General features: G+C 37.1%; 1 protein-coding gene and 1 pseudogene across 11 annotated transcripts in view; one reads left to right on the forward strand and one right to left on the reverse strand.

Annotated features, from left to right (window-relative positions):
- Wasf1 (WASP family member 1) overlaps window positions 1-27666 on the reverse strand; it is a 103573-nt gene that overhangs the window by 57432 nt on the left and 18475 nt on the right. The window lies entirely within an intron of this gene.
- Window positions 17829-26239, forward strand: LOC147828711 (membrane protein FAM174A pseudogene; annotated as a pseudogene). Its single transcript, XR_015450317.1, has one exon. The product of XR_015450317.1 is annotated as a membrane protein FAM174A pseudogene (transcript).

The following is a 27666-nucleotide window of genomic DNA, read 5'->3' on the forward strand; positions in this document are numbered from 1 at the left end:
CTTGGTAAAACTTGCACCCCCCAAAGTAAAGTCCCAATCAAAAAGTGGCCAACTAAAATGAACAGACAATTCTCAGAAAAAGAAGTACAAATGTCTAATAAATATATGAAGAAATGTTCAACATCCCAGGCCATTAGAAACGTGTAAATTAAAACAGCACTGAGATTCCATCTTACTGCAGAATGAATGCCTATTAACAAGAAAATAATAACAAATGCTGGCGACTCGGGGTGGAGGGGTGTAGAAGAACCCTTCTACATTGTTGGTGGGAATGTAAACTAGTATAACCACTACGGATATCAAGATGGAGAGTCCTCAAAAAACTAAAACTAGAAATTCCACTTGACCCAGATATTCCACTTCTAGGTCTCTTCAACAAAGGTAGTATGAGTTAAAGACATCATATTACAGTGATACATGCATATCCATGTTTATAGCAGCCCAACTCATACTAGCTAAATCTTTATGTCCATCAACAGATGAACGGATAAAAAAATGAAATACTGTGGTATTTATACACAATGGATACTACTCTACAATAGGGAAGAATAATCTTGAGTCACTTGTAGGAAAATGGATGCATCTTGAGACCATAATGTTAAGTGAAGTAAATCAGACACATGAACTTCAATACTGCATGGTTTCTCTTATATGAGAAACTCATGATATAAACAAAGAGCAAAATGAAGAAAATATAGCATCTTTAATAAATGATTATAGGAAAACTGGATATTCACTTGTAGACAACTGAAACTAGATCCCTCTCACCTTCTATAAAAATAAGTTCAAAATAGCTCAAAAATGTAGGTATATGACCTGAAACTTTGAACCTGCCAGAAGAAAAAGAAAAACACCTGAAGTTATAGGCACAAGCAAAGACCTGAATTTGATTTCAATAGCACAGGAATAATTGCAAGAACAAATGGAACTATATCAAAGTAAAAAGTTCCTTCACACCAAAGGAAACACCAACAAAGAGACAGGCTGTAATATGCTGCAATTACAAATGGGAGAGCTCATAATGAAGAAACAGATGCTTCTCAACAGACACTTTCAGAGTGTATGATTTCTAGCTAGAACACTCAAAATGTATGAACCTAGTGTTCATATACCCTGAAGCAATCAGACTACAAATTCCCAATTTTCTCTAATTTCCAATTTCTTCTATAAGGAAACAATTGTTTCAACCTATAGCTCATCATCAATATTAAAGCTCTTGCTATTTTATTATTACTGTTTCCTGATTTAGAATAAGGTCGAGAGAGTATTATCCAAACAAATCTAGGACCAATAGGCTAAAATGAAGAGAAGACACTTAGGCTAGAAATCAATAAAGAAATAGGTTGCCTCTAGAAAGGATGCTTTTACTTGATAAGAAGTTGGACGATATTATCTCTAAGATACCTTCTTGTTTACATTTAGAGAATAAGTCAGTGATGGTGAACCTTTTAGAGCTTTCATGCATGCATGCCATAGGTTTACCACCACTCGAATAAGTAGAGAAATCTTCATTGGGCTCAAGGTAAAATTAGTGAACAGCTCATTCAAGTGGGTTATCTGACTCCATTAGCTCAGCAAATTTCTTAAAACGGTATGATTCATGAGACAGGTGTAATGGTGCATGCCTGTAATCCAGCACTTGGAAGGTTGAGGCAAGAGGATCGCCAGGAGGTCATGGGCAGCCTGGGCTACATAGTGCTTTCTAGGCCAGCCTGAACTACATAGTGAGATCCTGTCACAAAAACCTATATATATTTCATGTTGGAGTTAATAATGAAAATTAGAACCAGCTATCAGTCTATTTAGTAAGATGCCTATTTCCACATGTAGCTCAAGCCAATTCATCTTTCAATGTCCTGAACATATCCTTTTGCCATGGAAATTGCAATATACCTAGTTCTTGATGAGTTACTACTTCCCCTGAATTCATTCTCTATGCCCCCTTATTTTTTCCCCTTTATTATTTTTACTAACCAACTGTTATACAATCTTTAAGTTGTTTCTGACATTATTTCAATTTTCCACGCTACAAAATCTTATCTATTCAATAACAACAAAACAGTGACCATGTCTTAATATTGCTTTGTATGTTTCATAGCAACTAATAGGATCTTGCACTTTGAATACAGAACTGCTTCAAATAAAAACAAAAAATTACAGATTACTTTAAAAAGTAGAAAAGTTTGGTAGAAGAAAGCACAGATAAAAAGAACACATTAAGGGCTGGGGATTTAGCTCAGTGGTTCTGCCACCTGCCTTGCAAGCGCAAAGACCCGAGTTCAATCCCTGGTACTGAAAAAAAAAAAAAGAACACATTAACTAAAAGGTTAGTGGCTAGTCAACCCTGCATTTGGATTAAAGAAAAGGAAAAAGGAAAGAAGGAGGGAGAAAGGGTAAGTGAGGGTACGGAGAATGTATATGAACATGAATGAGAGTGAAAGTCTGCTAGTTATGGAAAATAAGGGTTTTGGCTAACCTCCATGCAATCTTGTGACATCATTTGGCAAAGATGCATAACAAAGTTGAGAACCAACAACACAGGGGATAATTAGGGGGGACTGCCAGATTCTGAGAAAACAAAATGCTATCAGTGAAGTGGAATGACATTACAAGATTCTTTCCGCATATTTAATTCTATCTTTTGGCACTTGATAGTGTCTTCAAATATCAACTCCCACTGACACCAGACGGTATCTGGTAGAGCCTTAATGTTGGCACCTGGCCAGCAAACAAAGTAAGTAGTAGTATTACTCATTAAGATCACAATCACTTTGGAAAGCAGTGAGTTCTTTAAGTGGCTTAAAAATAACCATGGCTTCAGGAATTTTTCAACTCTTATATAGTATTAAAATGGTAACTTTTGAATTCAGGAATAGCATCTTGATAGTTTTATCTAGTTACAATACTAAGTTTAATTTTAAAACACATTTCCATATATAGAATATATTTGAATCTAAAATTTACACTGGCTATATCAGTATTTATTAACATGCAATATAATAAGAATAGCTGTTTCAAAAACCAAGCATCAAATGAAAACTGTAAGCCTAGGAAGAATATGTAAGATAATTATGGAGCAGACTAAAATAAGGGAAAAACTGGATACAGGACCATTTTAGAGACACCACTTATAAGCTAATGAGGACCTGGACTTAGACTGCTGGCAGAAAGACAAGAAAAATTATGAAATATATAATAAGAAAGGTTTAAGCCTGATAGACTGGTGCTACCTTTCACAGAAACAGAAAAATTGAAAAACCAGTTTCAAATTTATTGTAAAAACCACCAATATATTCTAAACCTGTTCCCATAAACTTTTTATGAGAACATACTTTAAAGACTTTTATTTTTGGTACCGGGGATCAAACTCCGGTGCTTGCACTTGCACAGCAGGCAGCAAAACCAGTGACTTTCAAGACTCTTAAGGCTTTTATTAATATATACTTTATGAAATAGAAATTGGAAGTGGTTTTAAATTAACACATGCTACCCACAGTTGCTACTGAGACTGAGCACTTCATTTTATCTTAAACATTTTTCAGCCTACAGCTTCTATGATGAGGCATGTTTTTAACATGCCTCTATCTACAATACTGATTAAAAATGAGAACAAAAATAAGATCCAAAATTTAGTATTCCTTTTTCCTAATATCCAAAGAAGCTATTTCTTGTTTGAATAATTACAACAATGAAAAGTGAATCCTAAGGAGTAATCACTTTTAGTTATAATAAAAAATGAAAGACTAATATACTAAAATCTTCATTAATCATATTCTACCAATTATGAATCTGAAATCACCTACTGGAGATTAAACGCAATTGTGGCTTACCCAGAAGTCTGAAATATGCTATACTTTGAAAAATCTTAGCTATCACTACTAAAGAAATATCTGGGCCCGCCAGCCACCCGTGGAGCCACGCAGGTAGAGCCGAGCTGGGAGCAGAGTGCCCAGCACTGACTGAGCCCAGCTCTGTCACACTGGCTATGCCTACTTGCGACCAAGAGATGGCAAGGACCCCCCCGCCCGGGCACACCCACTAGCTGACCCTGGAGCTGCGCGGGTGCCTACAACAACAGTGCCAGGCCCCTCCACACACACACCCCCGGCCTCTTGGCAGTGCAGCTACTTGGTTCCACACTACAGAGGCACAGGGGGACATAAAGGCCATTGTTCTGAACTGCAGAAGTGAACAAGAGACAGGGCCTCTCCCAGGTTCCCTGATGATAAATGAAGCCCATTGGAAAAATGAAGAGAATCTTTGTAGTAAAGGCAGCCAGACCACTGTAAATGGTAAGTTAGAAGGATCATCACCTCCCATCAGAACCTGGACTATCTTCAGGGGAAAGGCAACTGGAACCTGCAACAGAACCTTGCACAGTTCAACCCTACAGGAGGACAGGGAGCTCAATTTGGGACTTGCAGCCAGAAATCTGACTGAATCTCAGGGGTCTGTGACAGGCTTACTGAGACTCACTGACTTATAAATGCACAATGCCACGTTGTCTATTGTGACAGCAGAGACATACCCTGAAGTAGGCCCTTCATTTTTATCTTTTGTTTTATTTTCAAAATTACCACTATATTTTTTGCTCTTATTTTTAATATTTTTCCTTCTTTTTCTACTCTTTTAAAATTTTTTATTTCTCTCTACCCTACCCTCCCTCTGGCCGCACTACTAACCTTCCCCTATCCTTCTACCTACCTATCCCTCCCTCCCTAACTCCTTCTAACTCCCCATTCTGAAGGGTAAAGTTGCTATATTGAAGAGTTTATTCACTAGAAACATATGTTGGGTTGGTCCTTGATTTTGATTTAATTCACACAAAGGTGATAGATTAATAACTAACACAAATTGCCATTTTCTAACAGGTACTAGATGCTATTATGTTGCTAACTGTATCACTTAGGCTAAGGTATTGTGATTGATCTAATCAGTTGTCCCTCCTGGTACAATGAAAACGAGATAGGCTCAGAGGCATTAGAGACTCAAAACCTAAAGACCACCTATATCTGGAAGACACCTCTGAGAAGCAATCATTCCATAAGGGTTCTAAATACATCAACAAAGATACTTACAATAAGCAACTTCAAAGTATCAACCCAGGAACCAAACCAAGGAGAGTACCAAAAGCAAAAATGAGAAAACATTTCAGTAAGGTGACTTCCACCCCACAAAAGGCAAATTCTGGGGGAAACGAGGTGGAAAAGTCCAATAATCAACCACCAGGACACCCTGAACTGATAGCACAGGAAGTAATAAAACAGATGAATGAGGCTCCAGAAAAATTTAAAACAGAAAAAAATCTCCCAGATAACTACAGAGATGGTGAGCAGAGTGAGAGACATGATTAGAGGCTCTAGAACAGAAACAGATAAAAAAATAGATGAGCTCAGAACCATGCTGGAAGCCATGAATGCCCAGCATAAGAAAGAAATGGAAACCATGATCACCCAAAATAAGAAAGGAATGGAATTCATGAAACAGATTCAAACAGATATTCAGGAGATTAAAAACCCCATTGAAAGCATACAGAACAGATTAAGGGAATCTGAAGATAGATTAAGGGAATCTGAAGATAGAATATCAGATATACAACACAGGATTGCAGTTAAGGACCATGAAAACAGAGATTTCTTAAAAGTAGTAAGGGACCATGAGAAATCAATCCAGAAGCTGCTAGATGATGCAAAGAAGAACAAAGTAAGACAGATAGGAGTTCAGGAAAAAACAGGAAAAAGTACAACTGACATTAAAAAAATGTTCACAGAAGTTATAATAGAAAACTTCCCAGACAGAGGTGGAGAATTGGACATATAGATAAGTGAGGCATACAGAACTCCAACTACCCATGATCAAAAAAAATCTACACCTAGACATATAATAGTCAAGATCCCAGAAACCCAACAGAAGAACAAAATCCTACAGGCAGTTAGAGAAAAGAAAAAGGAAAGCCCATCAGAATCACAGCAGACTTCTCAACACAAACCCTCAAATCAAGGAGAGACTGAAGTATTTCAAGCCCTAAAAGAAAATAACTTCCAACCTAGACTGTTCTATCTGGCAACATTATCTTTCAAAATCGATGGGGAAATTAGATACTTCCACGACAAAAAATGCCTCAGAAATTTCATGAACACCAAACCAGCACTTCAAACAATTCTAAGCAATATCCTAGAAAACGACAATGAAGGTCAAAACTCCATGAGGCCCAACAGAGTGAAGCCACCAGGCAAGGTAAGAAACTAAAGGGAAAGGGGGGAAAAATAAGAAATAAAAGAGCCAACAACAGTAAAACATCATAACAAGGATGAGTCAATATCTATCAATTATAACTATCAATATTAATGGCCTCAATGCACCAATCAAAAGAAATAGACTGACAGAATGGATTAAGAAGCAAAATCCACCAATATGCTGTATACAAGAAACACATCTAACTCAAAAGGAAATTCATAGGCTGAAAGTAAAAGGATGGAAAACAGTTCTCCATGCAACAGGAACCCAGAAAAAGGCAGCAGTGGCAATCTTATTTGCAGACAAAGTAGATTTCAAACCAAAACTAATTACGAGAGAAAAAGATGGTCACTACATCCTTGTGAAGGGAACAATCCAAGAGGAAGACATGATAATCATAAATATATATGCACCAAATATGAATGGCCCCAACTGTACAAAACAAATATTAATGGACATGAAAAACCAAATAAGGACTAATACAATTGTGGTGGGGGACTTCAATATGCCACTATCACAAATAGATCATCTAGACAAAAAATTAACAACAAAATTCTAGAACTGATCCAAGCTACTGAACAAATGGACTTCATAGATGTTTACAGAGTGTTCCACTCTACAAAATCAGAATACACATTGTTTTCAACAGCACACAAGTCAGTCTCCAAAACAGACCACATGCTAGCTCATAGGACATGTCTAAGTAAATGTAAAAGAACTGAAGTTACCCTCTGTATATTATCAGGCCATAGTGCAATAACATTGGAGATCAATAACATAAGAAACCACAAAACTCCCACAAACACATGGAAATTGAATAACACCCTCCTGAACAACCAATGGGTCACAGAGGAAATTAAAGAAGAAATTAGCCAGTTTCTACAAGTAAATGATAATGCCAGCACAACATACAGGAATCTGTGGTATACAATGAAAGCAGTTCTACGTGGGAAATTCATAGCAGTGAATGCCCATATTAGGACAACAGAGAGAACTCAGTTAAATAACCTAAGGCAGAACCTCAAGCTCCTAGAAAAAGAAGAGCATAACAAACCCAAAGCTCCTACAAGAAAGGAAATTATAAAAATCAGAGCAGAAATCAATGCAATAGAGACTAAGAGAACAATACAAAATAACCAATGAATCAAAGAGTTAGTTTTTTGAAAGAATAAATAAAATTGATAAACCTTCAGGCAACCTTATAATAAAAAGGAAAGAAAAGGCTCAAATCCATGCAATTAAGAACAAAGAAGGTGAAGTCACAACAGATCCAGCAGAAATCCAGAGGATCATCAATACCTACTTCGAGGACCTGTACTCTAATAAAATGGAAAACACAGAAGAAATGGACAGATTCCTAGATACATATGAATTGCCAAAGTTAAATGAAGAAGATATAGAAATTCTAAACACCACAATTACAATGAGTGAAATTGAAAATGTAATAAAAAATTTACCAACAAAGAAAAGCCGAGGTCCTGATGGCTTCACTGCTGAATTCTACAAGACATTTAAAGAAGAACTATTGCCATTACTCTTTAAACTCATCAAGGAAGTTGAAAGGGAAGCAAGGCTTCCAAATTCATTTCTGGAAGCAAGTGTCACTTTATTCCAAAACCAGGGAAAGACCCAACCCAAAAAGAGAACTATAGACCAATTTCCCTAATGAACACAGATGCAAAAATCCTCAACAAGATACTGGCAAACAGAATACAGTGTCATCAAGAAGATCATACACCCTGAGCAAGTTGGATTTATCCCAGGGATGCAAGGATGGTTCAACGTTCATAAAGCAATAAATGTAATACACTATATTAACAGAGTCAAGGACAAAAACCATAGGATTATCTCAATAGATGTGGAAAAGGCATTTGACAAAATCCAACACCCATTCATGATAAAAACCCTACAGAAAATTGGAACAGAAGGTTGTAAGCTCTACCTGATTAAGGTGATCTATGAAAAACCAACAGCCAACCTCACACTAAATGGTCAAACACTGAAAACTTTCATGCTAAAATCAGGAACAAGACAAGGATGCCCACTATCACCACTTCTGTTCAATACAGTTCTGGAAACATTAGCCACAGCAATTAGAAAAGAGAAAGAAATAACAGGAATAAAGATAGGAAAGAAAGAAGTTAAACTGTCATTATTTGCTGATAATATGATACTTTACATAGGAGATCCAAAAAACTTGGCCAAAAGACTTCTAAACTTAATTGACAGATTCAGTAGAGTAGCTGGATTCAAGGTCAATACTCAAAAAAAAAATAGCCTTCTTATACACAAATAGCAGACTCCCTGAGAGAGAAATTAGGGAACTAATTCCTTTTACAACAGCATCCAAAAAATGAAATATCTGGGAATCAACCTAACAAAGGAAGCAAAAGACCTTTACAATGAAAATTACAGCACTCTGAAAAAGGAGATCAAGGAGGGTATAAGAAAATGGAAAGACATCCCTTGTTCCTGGGTAGGAAGAACCAATATAGTGAAAATGGCCATACTTCCAAAACTACTATATAGATTTAATTCAATGCCAATTGAAATTCCAACAATATACTTCACAAAATTAGAGAAAACAATCCAAAAATTCATTTGGAACCAGAAGAGATCTAGAATAGCAAGAGCAATTCTAGGCAACAGAGACATGGCTGGGGGTATCACAATCCCCAATTGGAAACTATACTACAAAGCTACTATGATAAAAACAGCAAGGTACTGGCAAAGAAACAGACCTGAGGATCAGTGGAATAGATTAGAAGATGCAGAAACAACTTCAGACATACTCAGCCACCTCATCTGTGACAAAGGAGCCAATCACTCTCATTGGAGGAAAGATAGCCTATTTAATAAATGGTGTTGGAAAAACTGGATTTCAACCTGCCAAAGATTAAAACTAGACCCATATCTATCACCATCCACTAAACTAAGATCGAAGTGGATTAAAGATCTAAATATTAAAACAGAAACACTAAACTTGCTCGAAGATAAGTTAGGTAGAACTGTTGAAGACACTGGCATAGGAAAAGACTTTATGAACAAAACCTCAGTAGCACAGGAACTAGCACAAAGAATCAGCAACTGGGATCTCATCTTATTAAAAAGCTTCTGCACTGCAAGAGAAACCACCAACACAGCTAAGAGACAACCTACAATGTGGGAAAAATTTTCTAGCAGCTGTACCTTAGACAAAGGACTACTATCTAGAATATATAAAGAATTGAAAAAAATAAGACCCCCCCAAATTCAAAGACCCAATTCAAAAATGGCCATCTGAAATGAACAGACATTTCTCAGACGAAGAAGTAAAAGCAGCAAATAAATACATGAAAAAATGTTCAACATCACTGGTCATTCGAGAGATGCAGATGAAAACAATGCTGAGATTCCACCTCACCCCAGAAAGAATGGCTGCTATCATGAAATCAACTAATAACAAATGCTGGCAGGGATGTTGGGAGAAAGGAACCCTTCTCCATTGTTGATGGGAGTGCAGACTAGTGCAACCACTGTGGAAACCAGTATGGAGATACCTCAAAGAACTAGGGCTAGAGGTCCCATTTGACCCAGCTATTCCCCAGCTGGGTATCTTCCCAAAAGAATTACAAGAATCATACCACAGTGATATATGCGCACCCATGTTTACAGCGGCATAGTTTGTAATAGCTAAAGCTTGTAAACAGCCCAAGTGTCCATCAACTGGAAACTGGATAAAGATGTGGTTTTTTTTTTATATAAAATGGAGTACTACTCAGCCATAAAGAACGAGAAACTAGAGACATTTATAGCTAAATGGATGCATCTTGAGGCCATACTCTTAGTGAAATAAATAGGACCCACATGTAAATACCAAATAGTTTCTCTAGTATGAAAAACTGAAAGTGTAAATAAGGATTAAAATGAATAATTCATTATTTGAATTAGGAGAATGTCCAAAGGTGTAGGGGTGGTGGGAGGTGAAGGGGAAAGCGAAGAAGGGAAAGGAAAAATTATAAGAAAAGAAAAAAAAATGGAAATGAAATCTATGTAAATAGGGAAGGGTGGAGGGGGTGAAGGGTGCACAGGTAATGGGGAAAAAAATAAGAACAAAGATACATCATGTACAGGTACAAGCACCCAATGATAAATGTAAACATACTGTATACCTAAAATGTACCAATAAAAGAAACAATAAATAAAACAAACAAAAAAAGAAGTATCTGGCTGTTAGCTTTAATTATCAAGGCTCAAGAAATCAGAGTCCTTTCAGTGAACTTTTTTGTCACATTTTAAGTTGAGAAGATAAATAACAGTATTCTAACTTCATTCATTCAATACATATTTCAGTGTCTTTTATTCCTTACATATAACTTTTTATTCATAATATACTATTTTAAACAATATACTGTATTTTCTATCAATCAACTTCATTTTACTTATTAACACCATCTAATTTAGAAAACAATATATTCCTAATATTAGTCTAATGCTTCAACTAACTAGCAACCAAACAAACCCACCATACCAACAGTGAATGAATCCAGTCTTCTTCCCTTCCTTGTATTGGTCCCAAATATGTTTTTATGCTCATGTAAGCACGTTACATAGCAGAGCGTCATTCCTCAACCAGGGGTATCTTTGCTTATTAGACTAAGGTTTATTTGTCCGGATACTTTTAGATTCTCAAGATATATGAGACCTTATTTACCTACGGCACTGCATTAAGTTTTTTCTGAAGAAAACAGAGCATATTGTTGCTTTCTATACTTTCATTAATTTTATGCTTTGTCAAGCAAAACTTTCTGAAAAACTAAATAAAAATGTATCTTTTTGCCATTCAATAAAAAATTATCAAAAATTATACCTTTTCAATGTATTATTATGATACCTGTATTTCAGATTTCTCACTTCCTCATTGTTCATGTAAGACGATAAAGCAAGATTTGACATGCAAATGGCACATTCCTTACTTCAAAAGTCATCAAACAAAATACAAGTGGTGGGAAAGCTTACTAGTCCATTCTATAAGGCTAGCATTACTCCAATACCAAAACCAGACAAAGATATGACAAGAAAACTAACGATAAATACTGCATGAAAATACATGCTAAAATCTTCAACAAAATATTACCAAACTGATTCTAACAACATGTAAAAAGAATTATAAACCAGGATCAAGTGGGATTCATTTCAGATATCCAAGATTGGCTGTACATTTGAAAACCAATTAACATCATTTATCATATCAACAGGCTAAAGAAAAATCACATGATCATTTCAAGAGATGCAGAAAAAGCATCTGACAAAAGCCAATGCCCATGCAAGACAAAAACATCAGCAAACTAAGAATAGAAAGCAATTTTCTCAACTGGATAAAATTACCTACAAAATACCTACAGCTCACATAACATTTAATGGTGAAAAACTAAAACCCTTTATACTAAGATCAGAAACAAATCAAGGATATCCCTTCTTGCCACATCATACTGAAAGTCCTAGTTAATGCATTAAGACAAGAGAACTAAAAAGGTATAAAGGTTGGAAAAGAAAAATGAACTATCTTTGTTGGCAGGTAACATGACCATCTAGGTAGAAAATTTAAAAGAATCAACAAAATAATCTCTGGAACTAATAAGCAATTATAGCAAGGCTGTAGGATGCAAAGTTAATGTACAAAAGTCAAGTGCTTTCCTATATACCAATAATGAACAAGCGAAATTTGATATTAAGAAAATAAAACCATTTACACTGTAACCCAAAAATGAAATACTTAGGCATAAATCTTAACAAGATGTATATAAAATTTATATAAAGAAAATCAAAAAAACTGATAAAAGTGATCAAAGAAGAACTAAATAAATGGGAACATATTCCCTGTTCATGGATAATGTCTTTTTAGGCTGAAGTAACAAAGTAGCACAGACTACAGAAAGCAACTGAAATTTAATTCTCATAGTTCTGAAAGCTGGAAGCCATGTTTGGTTTCTAGGGAGGACCTTGTTCCATGCTGCATACTGCTGAATTCTCCTTGCCTTCAAATGGCAGAAAGCTTGAAGGATTTCTCTTAGGTATCTTTTATAAAGGCACTAATCTCATTGATGGGGGCATTCCACTCTCGCGATCTAGTCACCTCCCAAAGGCCCTATACTAACACATTGGGAGTTAAGATTTCAACATAGAAATGAAGTGGGAATGGGCCAAATATTCATTTCATAACAGGGGAAAACTCAATTCTGTCAAGATTTTAATTACTTCCCAATCTGATTTTCACAACACAATCCCAGTTAACCAGCAAATTATTTTGTGAACACCAACAAACTGATTGTAAAGTTTATATGGAGAGGCAAAGTTCCAGAAGTCAACACAGTACTGAAGAAGAACAAAGTTGGGGTACTGACATTACCCAACTTTAAGATTTAATATAAAGCTACAGTCATCAAGACAATGCAGTACTAGAGAAAGAAGAGAAAAACTGATCAGTGAACACAATACACAGCCTAGACATAGACCAACAAAAGTAGAGTCAAATAATCTTTGACAAAAGGGGCAAAATCAATGCAATGGAGAAGAACAGTCTTTTCAACACAGTGGTGGAACTGGACATCTACATTAAAAAGAGAATTTAGACACAGACCATAAATCCTTTATAAAAACCAACTCACAAATGGTAATAGATCTAAACATAAAATGCAAAACTATAAAACCCCTAGAACATTAAAAACAACAGGAGAGAAATGTCTGTTCACTTCAGATGCCCATTTTTTGATTGGGTCTTTAAATTTGGGAGGTCTGATCTTTTAAACTTCTTTATAGATTCGAGATAGTAGACCTCTGTCTGAGGAAGAGCAGGTGAAAATTTTTTCCCACATTGTGGATTGTCTCTTCACAGGGCTGGTGGTTTCTCTTGCTGTGCAGAAGCCTTTTAATAAGAAGAGATCCCATTTGTTGATTGTTTGTGCTAGTTCACGGGCAACTGAGGTTTTGTTCATAAAATCTTTTCCTACACCAATGTCTTCAAGGGTTCTACCTAACCTCTGTTCCAACTGGTTCAGAATTTCTATTTGAATATTTAGATCTTTAATCCATTTTGATTTTAGTTTAGTGCATGGTGAGAGATATAGGTCTAGTTTTAATCTTTGGCAAGTTGAAGCCCAATTTTTCCAGCACCATTTATTAAAGAGGGTATCTTTCTTCCAGTGAGGGTGTTCGGCTCCTTTGTCGAAGATGAGATGGCTGAGTGTGTCTGGTGTTGTTTCTGCATCTTCTAATCTGTTCCACTGGTCCTCAAGCCTGTTTCTTTGCCAGTACCATGCTGTTTTTTATCACAGTAGCTTTGTAGTGGAGTTGCAGGTTGGGGATTGTAGTACCCCCTGCCATGTCTCTGTTACCTAGAATTGCTTTTGCTATTCTGGGTCTCTTCTTATTCCAAATGAATTTTTGGATTGTTTTCTCAAGGTCCATGAAGTATGCTGGTGGGATCTCAGTTGGAATTGCATTAAATCTATATAGCAGTTTTGGAAGTATGGCCATTTTCACTATATTAATCCTTCCTACCCAGGAGCAGGGGATGTCTGTCCATTTTCTGATATCATCTTCAATCTCTCTTTTCAGAGTGCCATAGTTTTCAGAGAAGAGGTCTTTGATTTCTTTCATTAGGATGATTCCTAGGTATTTCAGTTTTTTGGATGCTATTGTGAAAGGAATTATTTGCCCTATTTCTCTCTCAGTGAGTCTGTCATTGGTGTAGAGGAAAGCTATTGATTTTTGTGTGTTGACCTTGTAACCAGCTACTTGACTGAATTTGGTTATTAAGCCTAGAAGACTTTTGGTGGAGTTCTTGGGGTCTTCTATATAGAGTATCATGGCATCTGTAAATAATGACAATTTGACTTCTTCATTTCCTATCTTTATTCTTTTTATTTCTTTCTCTTGTCTAATTGCCATGGCAAATGTTTCCAGAACTATATTGAACAAGAGTGGTGATAGTGGACATCCTTGTCTTGTTCCTGATTTGAGTGTGAAGGATTTCAGTTTTTGACCATTTAGTATGCTACTGGCTGTTGGTTTTTCATAGATGGCTTCTATCAGTTTGAGGTAGAGACCATCTATTCCAATTTTTGTAGGGTTTTTATCATAAATGCATGTTGGATTTTGTCAAATGCTTTTTCTGCATCTATGGAGATAATCATATGGTTTTTGTCCTTGGCTCTATTGATATAGTGTATTACATTGATTGATTTGTGTATATTGAACGATCCCTGCATCCCTGGGATGAATCCCACTTGATCAGGGTGTATGATCTTCTTGATGATCTTCTGCATTCTGGTTGCCAGTATCTTATTAAGGATTTTTGCATCTATGTTCATTAGTGAGATTGGCCTATAGTTCTCTTTTTCAGTTGGGTCTTTCTGTGCTTTGGGGATCAAGGTGATGCTTGCTTCCAGGAATTAATTTGGGAGTATTGCTTCCCTTTCAATTTCATTGAAGAGTTTAAACAGTAGTGGCAGCAGTTCCTCTCTAAATGTCTTGTAGACTTCAGCAGTGAAGCCATCAGGGCCCGGGCTTTTCTTAGTTGATAAGTTTTTGATTACATTTTCAATTTCATTGGTTGATATTGGGTTGTTCAGAATTTTTAGGTCTTCTTCGTTCAACTTGGATAATTCATATGTATCTAGGAATCTGTCCATTTCTTCTATGTTGTCCATCTTATTGGTGTATAGGTTCTGGAAGTAGCTATTGATGATCATCTGGATTTCTGCTGGGTCTGTTGTCATTTCACCTTTTTCATTCCTAATTGCATGGATTTGGGCCTTTTCTTTCCTTTTTCTGACAAGGTTGGCTAAAGGTTTGTCAATTTTGTTGATTCTTTCAAAGAACCAACTCTTGGCTTCATTGATTTTTTGTATCATTCTCTTAGTCTCCATTGCATTGATTTCTCCTCTGATCTTTATAATTTCCTCCCTTATATGAGCTTTGGGGTTGTCCTGCTCTTCTTTTTCTAGAAGCTTGAGGTTCAGCATCAGGTTATTTAATTGGGCTCCTTCTGTTTTCCTAATATGTGTATTCACTGCTATGAATTTCCCTCGTAAGACTGCTTTCATTATGTCCCATAGATTCTGATATGTTGTATTGTCATTGTCATTTAATTGAAGGAACTGTCTGATTTCTTTTTTAATTTCCTCTGTGACCCATTGGTTATTCAGAAGTGTGTTGTTCAATTTCCACATGTTTATGAAATTTTTTTGAGTGTCTTTTGCTATGGATGTCCAATTTCATCGCACTATGGTCTGATAATATACAGGGGATAACTTCAATTCCTTTGCACTTACTTAAACAGACATTTCTCAGACAAAGAAGTAGAAATAGCAAATAAATACATGAAAACATGTTCAACATCACTGGTCATTTGAGAGATGCAAATGAAAACAACACTGAGATTCCACTTCACTCCAGAAAGAATGGCTATCAGGAAATCAACCAATAACAAATGCTGGTGGGGCTGTGGGAAAAGAGGAAACCTGCTCCACTACTGGTGGGAGTGTAGACTGGTGCAACCACTGTGGAAAGCAGTATGGAGATACCTCAAAGACCTAGAACTGGAAGTCCCATTTGACCCTGCTATTCCACTGCTGGGGATCTTCCCCAAAGAATTAAAAGAATCATACCACAGTGAGATATGTTCACCCATGTTCACAGCAGCGCAGTTTGTAATAGCTAAAACTTGGAAACAGACCAAATGCCCATCAACTGGAGACTGGATCAAGAAAACGTGGTTTTTTTAATAAAATGGAGTACTACTCAGCCATAAAAAATGAGAAAATAGAGACATTTATACCTAAGTGGATGCACATTGAGGTGATACTCTTATGTGAAATAAATAGGACACACATGTGTAAATACCGAATAGTTTCCCTGGTGTGAGAAACTGAAAGTGTAAATAAGGACTAAATGTATAATAGGTCATGTGAAATAGGAAGAAAAGGGGCAAAGGGGAAGGAAATGGGAGGGCTAGGGGAAAGGATAGAAGGGAATGGGATTAATATGAGAAAATGGAAAAATAGGAACAAAATCTTTGTAAATAGGAAGGACTGGAGGGGTAGAAGGGAGGGCTGGGCAAGGGTGAAAAATAAGAACCAAGAGAGACTATGTAAAGGTGCAAATTTCCAATGATGAATGTCATTATATTGTATACCTAAAATGTACCAATGATTAGAATGAATAATCGATAATGTAAAATAGGAAGAAAAGGTCCAAAGGGGTAGGGGTACTGGAAGGGGCAGGGGAAAGGAAAGAAGGGAAAGGAAAAATGATGAGAAATGGAAAAAATGGAAATAAAGTTTTTGTAAATAGGGAAGGGTGGAGGGCATGAAGGGAGGGCTAGGAATGGGGAAAAAATAAGAACCAAGATGCATCATGTAAAGGTACAATTCCCAATGAGAAATGTAATTGTGTTGTATACCTACAATGTACCAATAAAAGAATTTAATACAAAAATAAATAAATAAAATAAATAAATAAATAAATAAACAAACAAAAGGAGAAAATAAAAATGATCTTGGGTTTGGCAGTGACTTTTTAGATACAACATTAAATATATAACCTTATAAAAAACTAGTTGATAGGTTGGATTTCATTAAAAATTTAAAACTTCTGCTCTGTGTAGACATGAATGAGAAGACAAGTGTGGACTTGAGAACTATTTGCAAGACTATTAGCATCACTAGTTTAAAGTGTGGCCCTTATAACAGCATCAGCATTACCTGGAACTTATAAGAAATGTAGAATTTTGGTCCCATCTTTGAGTTTCCTAATCAAAATCTGCTTTTTAACAAGGTACTCAGGTAATCAGGATACTTGATAAAGTCGTGGGGCCATGTTCTAGAAAACTTAGTTTTATAAATAAAGGAAGCAAGATACAATGAAAGTCAAATACATAGGCCAAGTTTTTACTAATGGAGAAGAGACAGGGATGCAAAAGTAAATTTGAAAAATTGTTGGGGCTGAGAAGAGGAGAGGGGAAGGAGGGAAATGGGGAAACAGAAGGGGAGAAAGAGAGAAGTTGTCAAGGGTATAATTGGCAAAAGAGAAAAATATCCATGAGAAAAATCAGTGATAAACCACACCTAAATGGAATAGCCCATTTATCCTAAGCAGGGAATAAGGGAGATAAGAAAGCAGCTGAATGTTTACAAAAAATGAACAGTTTGATGAATCAAGAAAGTAGGAAAAAAGAGAACTAGCAAGAGAGGTTATTAATGAGAGAAATGATGTCTCACAATTATTCTAATCTGAGTTCTCATTTTGACCAAAATATTTCTAAACTGTTTTCCCTAAACAGATTTAAGACTACAATATTTTTAAAATATCAAGGGTATTTCAATTTACACACCAAAAATGTATAGTCTTTTAGAGAATATCCAGCTTAGAATGAGAACAGTCAATGTTCTCATTTTATGGAAAGTAAGACTCAAAAACTAACCAGAAACATCAGAAAGACAAAAATGAAATGAAACTTCTCTAAGTTGTAGTGTCACGTGTATTATTAAAGTAATGAACTATTATTACTATTGTTTACCTTAACAGTGGATAAAAAAGTTTAATTTACCTTGGCCTCTAACAAAAACATTGCCAACTGTAGGGTTTTTTTTCTATTGTTTACTGGTACATTTTAGGTATAAAATACAGTTACATTCATCATTGGGATCTTGCACCATTACATGATGTATCTTGGTTATTTTTTTCCCCTTCCCCTGCTCTCCCTTCACCCCCTCCACCATTCCCTATTTACAAAGACTTTGTTTCCATTTTTTCCTTTTCTCATATTTTTTCTTTTCCCTTTTTTCCTTTTCCCTATCCCTCCCACTTCCCCTGCTCCTTTAGACCTTTTCTTCCTATTACACAATATCAATTATACATTTTTTTAAATTACAATATCAAGATTTAGGAGACATTACCAGATTTTACAGAATTTAAAAGGATATAGAAAGCATATTACAAAAATCTTTTTTGAAATAAATTTGACAACTTCTATGAAGTACCCTGGAAGACAAATTAATGAAACAGACTCTGGAGGAAATATAAAATTTGAATAGCACCTATTAAAGAAACTATATTGTAGCTTGAAAACCTACCTGTAAGATAACAACAGGTTCGCATACATTTTAACTGATAAATTATATCAAACATTTAAAGCAGAAAAAAGAAGGAACGCATCTCTCCTCGTTTTAGGAAATCAACATTGTGGTAATACTAAAATTGGATAAAGATAATAGAAGAAAAAAGTATAAACATAAATAAAAATTTGTTTAACAGAGTGGCTGCTGAGATGTACGAACTTCCGGTTCTCCCACGCCGCGGCAGGCACTCCTGTCTCTTGCCACCTGCCCTCCTGGGCCTTAGCCCAGGATCCGGCTGCTACTTTTCCTAGCGCACCCATGGTCTCACATGGAGTCAGGGTGGCGAGCCAGGCGGCTGCGACATGGTAAGAGGACGGCCTGGGGACCATGCCGGCCGGCACTGCCGCTGCTGCCTCCGACGCCTCCTGCCCTCCCTGCTGCTGCCCGCACTGGGTGGGCCCAGGCCGGTGCTTCGGGCTGCCGAGGCCGTGCCTGGCCAGGGCCTCCAGACTCTGGCCCGCGGACTCTCCTGCAACCACCCCCGGGTCCCACCGCGGCACAGTCGCCAGGTCAGGCTCCGGCAGAAGTCGTAGGACCTCATGGCTCAGAGGGTGGCAAGGGCAGCAGCCCTGGGGCAGGACTTGCAGCGGACAATCTGGGGGGCAGACCAGGGAAGCCTCCCTTGGGTGCAGCCTGCCTGTGAGCCCCAACCCTGGCGACAAGCCCATGACACAGCGAGCCCTGACCTTGTTGATGGTGGTGAGCGGTGCGGTGCTGGTGTACTTCATGGTCAGAACCGTCACGATGAGAAGGAAAAACAGAAAGACGAGGAGGTACCGCATTTTGGACACTAACATAGAGAACGTGGAATTCACACCTTTGAAACAAGATGATGAGGATGATGATAGCACTTTGTTTGATGCCAATCATCCTAGAAGATAAGAATGTGCCTTTTGATGAGAAGACTTCATCTTTCTACCATGAAGATCAGAGTTTCTATGTTTAAAGAATAAGAAGCCACCATATCAATTGGGGAGGGGGTATTTAACTCATATACATTATGACCTTTAATTGTGCATTGCTGCAATAAATGTCTCAGGTTTTTTTTTTTTTGTATGTATGTACAGAAGTGCTCTATTAATGGGCTTTAATGTTAGGGATAAACTGTATTGTAATAGTTTATTTGAAATTTTTCTTTAAAGCAAGGTTTTTTCTCATGAGTTTGTTTCTTGCTTGCCATATTATTGTAAACTGTTTTCTGTACTAATAAGTTAATGTATTTTTGCTAGCATGTATTTTAAAGAACCATAAAACCTAACAATAGTCTAGAGTGTAAAAATAATTAAATTGTCCTTTACTGAAATATATTCCCCATTTCTGTGGGGAAAAGAAGCCAAATTTATTATGCTGTTTGGATTTTAAAAACATTAATAAATTAGTTATTGTATGCAAAAAAAATTTTGTTTAACAAAACAAACTATTAGAAGTAAGATCGGGCAGTAGGTAGTAAGTGGTTTTATTATAAGGGTTGGCAGTGTTGGTTCAGCACTGGAAGATGCACTCCCATAAGTCATCATTTTAACAAAGGAAAGGAAAAAGCCATATGATCCTATCAGTAGTTGCAGAAAAAGTACTGGACTAAATTCTACAGCTGCTCATGGTAAAAGCTATCAGGAGACTAGAAGTAGAACAGAACTTTCTCAACAGATCAAAGACATGTACTCCATACTTCCAGCAAAAACACCTTATATGAATGGAAAAGATACAATGCTTTCTCCCTAAGGTGGGGAACAATGGCTGATATGCCTACTCTTCATCTGTCCATTAAACTTTGAAACATAGGCCCAAACCAAATAGTCTGGCAATAAAAACAAACAAATAGCATAGGATTGGCAAGGTAGAAATACAATCTTTATATGTAGATGAAATGATCATCTACAGAGAAAATACTAAGAAATCTCTAGGAGCCCCTAGAACTTGTATTTGAATTTAGCAGGATTAGAAAACACAAGGTATATATAAAAATTCAGATCTATGGATACTTGCTATAAATGAAGAATTGGATATTGAAATTTAAAAGTTATGTAGAAGTAGAAAGGACCTGGGAAAGTAAAAAGAAAAAAAAACTGTTGGAAGACATTTATTACCTAATTTTAAGACTTCTTCTAAAGCTACAGTAATCACGGCAATGTTGGCATAAGGAAAGACATATAGATCAATGGAATAAAATAGAGAATCTAGAAATAGAACCACACATACATGGTCCACTGATTTTTGAAAGATTATTTAACATTAACAATTTATAGAGCAGAGGTAAAGATGTTTTCAACAAATGGTACTAGAACACCTGGTATCCATATGTAAAAGATTAACCTCAACCCTTTATTTCCATACATAAAAATAATTTGAAAGGATCTATGAAGCTAAACACGAAAGACTAAAACTATAAAGCTTTAAAAAGAAATCATAAGGGAAAATGTTCTTGAATTTAGGGTAGGCAAGAATTTCCTAGGATACAAAAAACAGGATGCAAAAAAGAAAGAAATTGATAAATGAGATTCCATTAAAATTTAGCACTTTACAAGACATCATTAAAATGAAAAGTAGTCCTTAACCAGAACATATTTATAATACATATAACCTATGACCACAATATATAAAGAATTCTAACAGCTCATTGACAGACAACCCAATTAAAAAGTAGACACAAGATGATAAATAGCCAGTACAGCACAAGGAAAGGTGTGCAACACTAGAATCAGAAAAATACTAATCAGTACAATAACAAGATCGTGTTATACACTCATTAGGGAGATTAAATTAAAGGTTTTAAAAGAACAAATGTCAGCATAGGTGTGAACCAGTTAGAACTTTCAAATACTGCTAATGTGAATGTAAAATGATAAAATCATTTTGGAAAACAATATAGAAATTTCTTGTATTACTGTTAAGAACCAACAGTTCTGTTCTTAAGTTTTTACTTAAGAGAAATGAAAACACATGTTCAAAATAGATTTGTACATACAGGATGACTATCCCTTATCTGAAATTCTTGGGACCAGAAGTGTTTCAGATTTTGCTTTGAAATCCACTTGATCTGCAAAGAGGATAGCTACTCCTGCTGTTTTTCGGGTTCCCGTCGCATGGAGCACTGTTTTCCACACTTTAACTTTCAGTCTATGAAAGTTTCTTTTAACATTAAGTGTGTTTCTTGTATGCAGCATACTGTTGGATCTTGCTTATTGACCCATTCTGCCAGTCTGTTTCTTTTGATTGGTGAATTGAGACCATTAACATTGATGGTTATAACTGATACATATTCACTCATCATTGTCATGACTTTTTCTTTTTGTTGGATTCTCCCCCTTTGCGTTTAATTTCTTGTCATGCTTGATGGATTCATTCTGCTGGGCTTCCCGGGGTTGTGATCTTCATTGTCTTTGCCTAGGATATTGTCTATAAAATTTTTTGGAGTGCTGGTTTGGTGTTCATGAAGTTCCCAAGGTGCCCTTTGTCATGAAAGTATCTTATTTCTCCATCAATTTTGAAAGACAGTTTTGCAGGGTACATCAATCTGGGTTGGAGGCTGTTTTCCTTTAGGGCTTGCAATACTTCACTCCATGCTCTTCTTGCCTTAAGGGTTTGCGCTGAGGAGTCTGCTGTGATTCTGATGGGCATTTCTTTGTATGTGATTTGTTTCTTTTCTCTGCTTGTAGAATTTTGTTCTTCTGTTGGGTTTCTGGAATCTTAACTATTATATGCCTATGTGTGGATTTTTTTTTTTGATCATGGCTAGTTGGAGGCCTATATGCCTCCCCTATCTGTATGTCAAGTTCTTTTCTCCTGCTTGAGAAGTTTTCTGCCATCAATTCTGTGAACAGTTTTTTTATGTCATCTGCACTCTCTCCTGTTTCTTCATTGACTCTGATCAGTCCTTTGTTATTCTTCTTTGCATTGTCTAGCAACTTCTGGATTGATTTCTCATGGTCCCTTACAATTTTGAAGCAATTTTTCTTTTCCTAGTCACTAATTGAAATCCTATCTTCTAGATCTGAAATTCTGTCCTTGCAATGGCTCATTCTGCAGTGTAAGCTTTCAATGGAGTTTTTGTTTTGATTTTTGTTTTTGGTAACGGGGATCAAACCTGGGACCTTGTGCTTGTGAGGCGGGCACCAGAACCACTGAGCTAAATCCCCGGCCCCTCAATGGAGTTTTTAATCTCCTGGAAATCTGTTTGCATATGTTTTACAGATTCCATTTGTTTCCTATGTTGGGATTCCATCATGTTCCTCAGCTCCTCTATTTTTTTAAATGTGTCCTCTCTAGATTTATTAATCATGTCTTGCACTATGGGCACAATCTCTGCTATTATCTGAGAAATTATTTCTGATGTCATTTTTTCCAGATCTTCTTTTGTTGCCAGTTCAGGGATCCAGGTGGTTGAGTATCAGATTGTTCCATCTTGTATCCCTTTGGGGTTGCCTTAGGTGATCTGGAAGTCTGGTTTTGAGGCCTGTTTCCCTGTCTTCTCATTTCAACAGATGCAGCCTGCTGTGCCTTTGTTGAGGCAACTTTTTGCTCACCCAGTGGTCTTCAATTCTCAGCAAGTCACAGAGCTGTCTTTTCTCTGCTGCTCACCAGTACACTAATTCCTGGGTTCAGAATGGTGGCCTTCTGGATGTCTGAGCTGACCTGTTGTCTGGGCGGGCTTCTGATTGGGGCCTGTGCACACTTGGGATATATCTAGGTGTGCCACTGGCTAGGGCCCCTATGTAGCTATTGTCTGGGAGGGTCTTTAGCTGGGGGCTGTGCATCCCAGTTCCTGTTGTGAGAGCAAGATTCTGGCTAGGGTCTCACGCACTTACTGATGGTATTGGGGCAAACCTCTGGCTGTTGCTTGTGTGCCTGTGCAGCTCTTTTCCAGGCAGGCCCTTGGCTTGGGTCAGCATGCCCCAGTCTCTGGGGTCAGGGAGGAGCCCCAGCTGGGATCTGATTGCAGCTGCGCTGCTCTGGTCCACACCACTGGTCCCCCAACTAAGGTGGTCTGGTGTGCCTTTATTGCAGAGATTTTCTTCACTTTACCAGTGGGCTTTAATTTTCATCAAGGGGCCTCAGAGAGGCCCTATATCTGTTGTACACTTCTACTCTATCTTCTCAAGCTCAGAACAATGTCCTTTATGACCCCTGCAACTCTGTGGTGTGGATCTAAGTAATGGCTCGGCACAGCTGGGGGTGGGGGTGGGAGTGCTCTGGTGCCGGGAGTGCTCTGGTGCCTGCAGGCTCACCTCAGCGCTCTGGGCTGGTTGTATGGCAGCCCAAGAGGTTCACCTCAGAGCTCTGGGAAGGTGGTATGGTGGCCTGAGAGGCTCACCTCCTCGGCCCTCTGGGGCAGTGGTACAGCAACTTGAGAGGCTCACCTCCTCAGCACTCCAGGATGGTGGTATGGAGGCCTAAGAGGCTCACCTCCTCAGTGCTCTGGGCTGTAGTTAGTCTTTTAAAAGGCAGTTCCCTATAGTTGTTAGTAGAGTCTCAACACAAAGAAGTTTGAAATCTGGCTCTGCCATTTACAAACTATTGTAAGGGCCTTAAACTCTGTATCTCTGGAGCTAAACCTATTTCGCCTTGTCATTTGTGAGGATTAAATGAGGTAAAATGACTGGCATAAAGCCTGGCACATAGCACATAAAAACTGAAAAATATTTATATTTTGTGTGAAAAGATTTTCAAATTATTTTTTTAAAGTAGGATGATCCACAGATTCTTTTATCTGAAAGGACAGCATTTAAACCAAGCCTGGATTTCTGCCACTTTCCCTTTTACAAACTATTATTTTGCATCACCACAGGATCCATTATGTATATGCTTGTAAAAAAAAAAAGTGCTTTGTTGACTCTTAAGACAGATTTCTGGGGTCTTTAACATAATCAATAACCAAATCTGAAAGTAAGATTCAGCAGAATAGAAGCAATTCTGAAATTAAAATGTAGGTACCTTAGTCATTTATCCTTGTATCAATATTCCTGAGAGTCTAAAAGTATATTCAACTAAATTGCCTTATAGGCTCTAAAGTTTGGAGGCAGTGATACATTTTCACATTTTTTCTACCAAAGGATGAAGGAGGACAGAAAAACAAGACTTCTCAGAGTTCTAAGTCTACTTGCATTCAATCTTTCTCCTAAAAAATAGAAAACTATGAAATTTTTTTGTCATTCCTTGCAATTGACATTTCTCTGGGTTACTGCATGCTATTTCAGGAAAAGTAAAATGCCTTGGTCCCAAGGCTTTTATCATCACCCACAAGCCCCCATGGATACTGGTCTCCTTATTTGTTCTACCAAGTAACTCAAGTTAATTTTGTGTAGCAATTTGCAAATATCTTATGCATCATTATGTGCTTTACAAATGGTTTGAGTATGACCCCAAGGGTTTATGTGAGGTATTAAGAGGGTGAAAACTTAATTCAAACATATATTTAGAAGTGGGGCCTATGGGAGGTGATGAGGATTACAAAAGGTCATCAGGGTGGGGCCTCACAATTGCACACTGGAGGCTCTATAAGAAGACTGTGACACAGGTGTTCCCTGTCTCTTGCCATGTGATACCCTGTGCCTCCTTGAAACTTTCCTAAGGATGAGTCTGTTACTATTTACAAGCTCCCAAGTTCTTGGGCCAGAACCATGAGCCAAAATAAACCTCTTTTCTTTATAAGTAACAAAAAATGGACAAATGCAATTATCCATAGAAATTGTGAGTTATCCATAGGAATTTATGAATCTTTAAGTTGCTTAGGACCTGCTATGAATTTTAAATGATCACAAATTCTTTGCCAACTCTTTAATACATTATTTCTCAAGTCCTACAATACGAGCTGATCTCATGACTTGCGTTGACCATATCATGTGTTAGAAGTAAGCTCAACTTACCACCGTAGGGCTCAAGGGACCTTGAAACTCCTCCAACTGCTCTCCTCTAATTCTTCTAGACAATACACTTGTTTTGTTAGAGATACATGGCACAGCTAATAGCCAAAACTAACTCTCAGACATATGAACAAGATCCTCATAAAATATACTGCCTCAGTTAAGCCAACAGGAAACTGTAGCCATGAGTGACCTTGATGAGATTAGCAGATGAACAGTTGAGTTGATCCTAGCCCCAAATTGCCAACATAGAGAATCATAAACAAAATGGTTGTTTAACCCACTGAAGAGTGTTTTTATCCCATAAGAGATAACAGATTTAAATCCTCAACCTTCATCTAAAGAAATGAAATTATTTGTGCATAGGATAAAACTAATGAGTTATGCTATTTTGTCTTCAATGAAATTAAACCTGCTAGTGTGATCACAACCAGTTGACTAATGTTTGACCTAAAATAAATCATGTATGACTATACAGGAAAAGCCAATAACTTACAAGGTGATGCAGCAAAAAACTGCATTCCAATGGACAACTCCATGGAAGACTCAAATTCTATCAAAAAAACTTTTATGAGGACTAGGCATGGTGCTGTACCTCAATAATCCCAGCTACTAGAGAGGCTGAGGCAAGAATTCCAATTCTGATGTCAGCCTGGGCCAGGTAGTGAGATCTTATCTCAAAAATAAAAACCTAATAAAAGGAGCTGGGGTGTAGCTAAGTGGGAGAGCACTTGCCTGGCATGTGTGAGGACCTATATTCAATCTCCAGTATGGCAGAAAATAAAAATTGACTAGGTAATTCGGATACAATAAAAACAATGGGTCACCAAAGCTGCTAGTGCTTCCTGAACAACCAGACATAAATCTTAATCCTGTAATCACTAGGAAACAGGGGCTGTATGTCTGCTTAACCCTCTTACTTCCTTGTGTCCACTTTAAAGTACACTTGCACTGCCCTAGGAAACCTGAACATTCTTTCTTTACAACATGAAAAACTTAATATAACCACTTATTTATCTATAGTAACATGTTATAGCAGTTTTTTAGTGTCTAAAATCATTTCTAGAAAATTTGAGACAATGTAGCAGAGCAGACAGCACAGGCTGAGCCAATCATACTAACTGAATGACAATTAAGAGTTGTTTTAAGGATTAAAAACTAAACAAATAATTTTTCAAAACAATATGGCAAATAATATAGTATTAAAAATCTATTTTTTTATTTAATAAAATTTATTAAGAACACTGACTTTATTAGCTGGTTTTTGTTATACAACAAACCACCCCCAAAATTTTTGGTTTAAAATAACAACTAATTCTATGGGTCAGCAATTTACGCTGAACTCAGCTGGGTAGTTCTGTTAATTATGCCCACACTCAACCATGTGTTTGTGGTCAGCTGCCGGGTAGGCTGGGGAAAAGGTGGTTCAGGATGGCTCAGCCCTAATGGCTTGTCTCTAGTCTACCTCTATTTGATGAGCTGAGGTATGAAATAATGTGTGGAAATTTGCAAAGCTTCTTAAGGCCCAGGCTCAGAACTTTGAAAACATCCTTCTACTGAATTTATTATCCAAACCACATGACAAGGAACCAAGACTTAATGGGTAGAAAAACAACATCACAGAACTGTTTACTGTGGTCATGTTTGCAATCTACCATACACCCATATATTGGGTATTAAGTTATAATCCATTAGGGAAGTAAAACTCATACCACATGCCAGGCAGTTTGCTAAACAAACACACAGATGTGTACTTTTATGTACAGTATTTAGTCATTATATTACATTTAATCATTATAAAAAGTCCTCAGGAGACAATTATTCCTGTTGTATACGTAGGAAAACTGAAGTTTATTTAGGGAGCTAGTTGCCTAAAATACCATTAGTTATACACAGCAGAGTCAAAATTGGAAACTGAGTTTCCTACACTGTCATCTGGAAATTTACTGCAAGATCCTAGGGGTCATACATCTTATCTTACAATCAAATTCTATATAATACTTCCATAAAGCAGCCTCTCAATAATGCCACACTGCAAAATGTTATCATACTGTATTATAATTTGGGATGTAAGTTTAAATCAAATTTATTTGATAACCATTGCATAGCCTATCTAGTCTCACAAATCACCTATAATCAACTTAAATGAGAAGCTGTTTACATGTCACAGGTATCATCTTGCTCCAATCTGATTCTGGGACCTGTACTTTTCTTTTAAAGAGTATAACTCATTCTACAACTCTTCACGGAATACCTACTATGTTGGTGTCTTAGTTACTTTTTTCTTTGCTGAGACAAAATACCTAGCCCTTGTAAGTTAAGGGGGAAAAGGTTTATTTGGCTTACAGGTCTCAGAGGTTTCAATCCACAATTGGTTGGCTCCAAGGCACAGTGGCACATGGCAGAGG

The sequence above is a fragment of the Heterocephalus glaber genome, unplaced genomic scaffold (assembly GCF_053883595.1).
Source record: "Heterocephalus glaber isolate CG9 unplaced genomic scaffold, H.glaber_assembly_v1.0 deba00000942, whole genome shotgun sequence".
NCBI lineage: Eukaryota > Metazoa > Chordata > Mammalia > Rodentia > Bathyergidae > Heterocephalus > Heterocephalus glaber.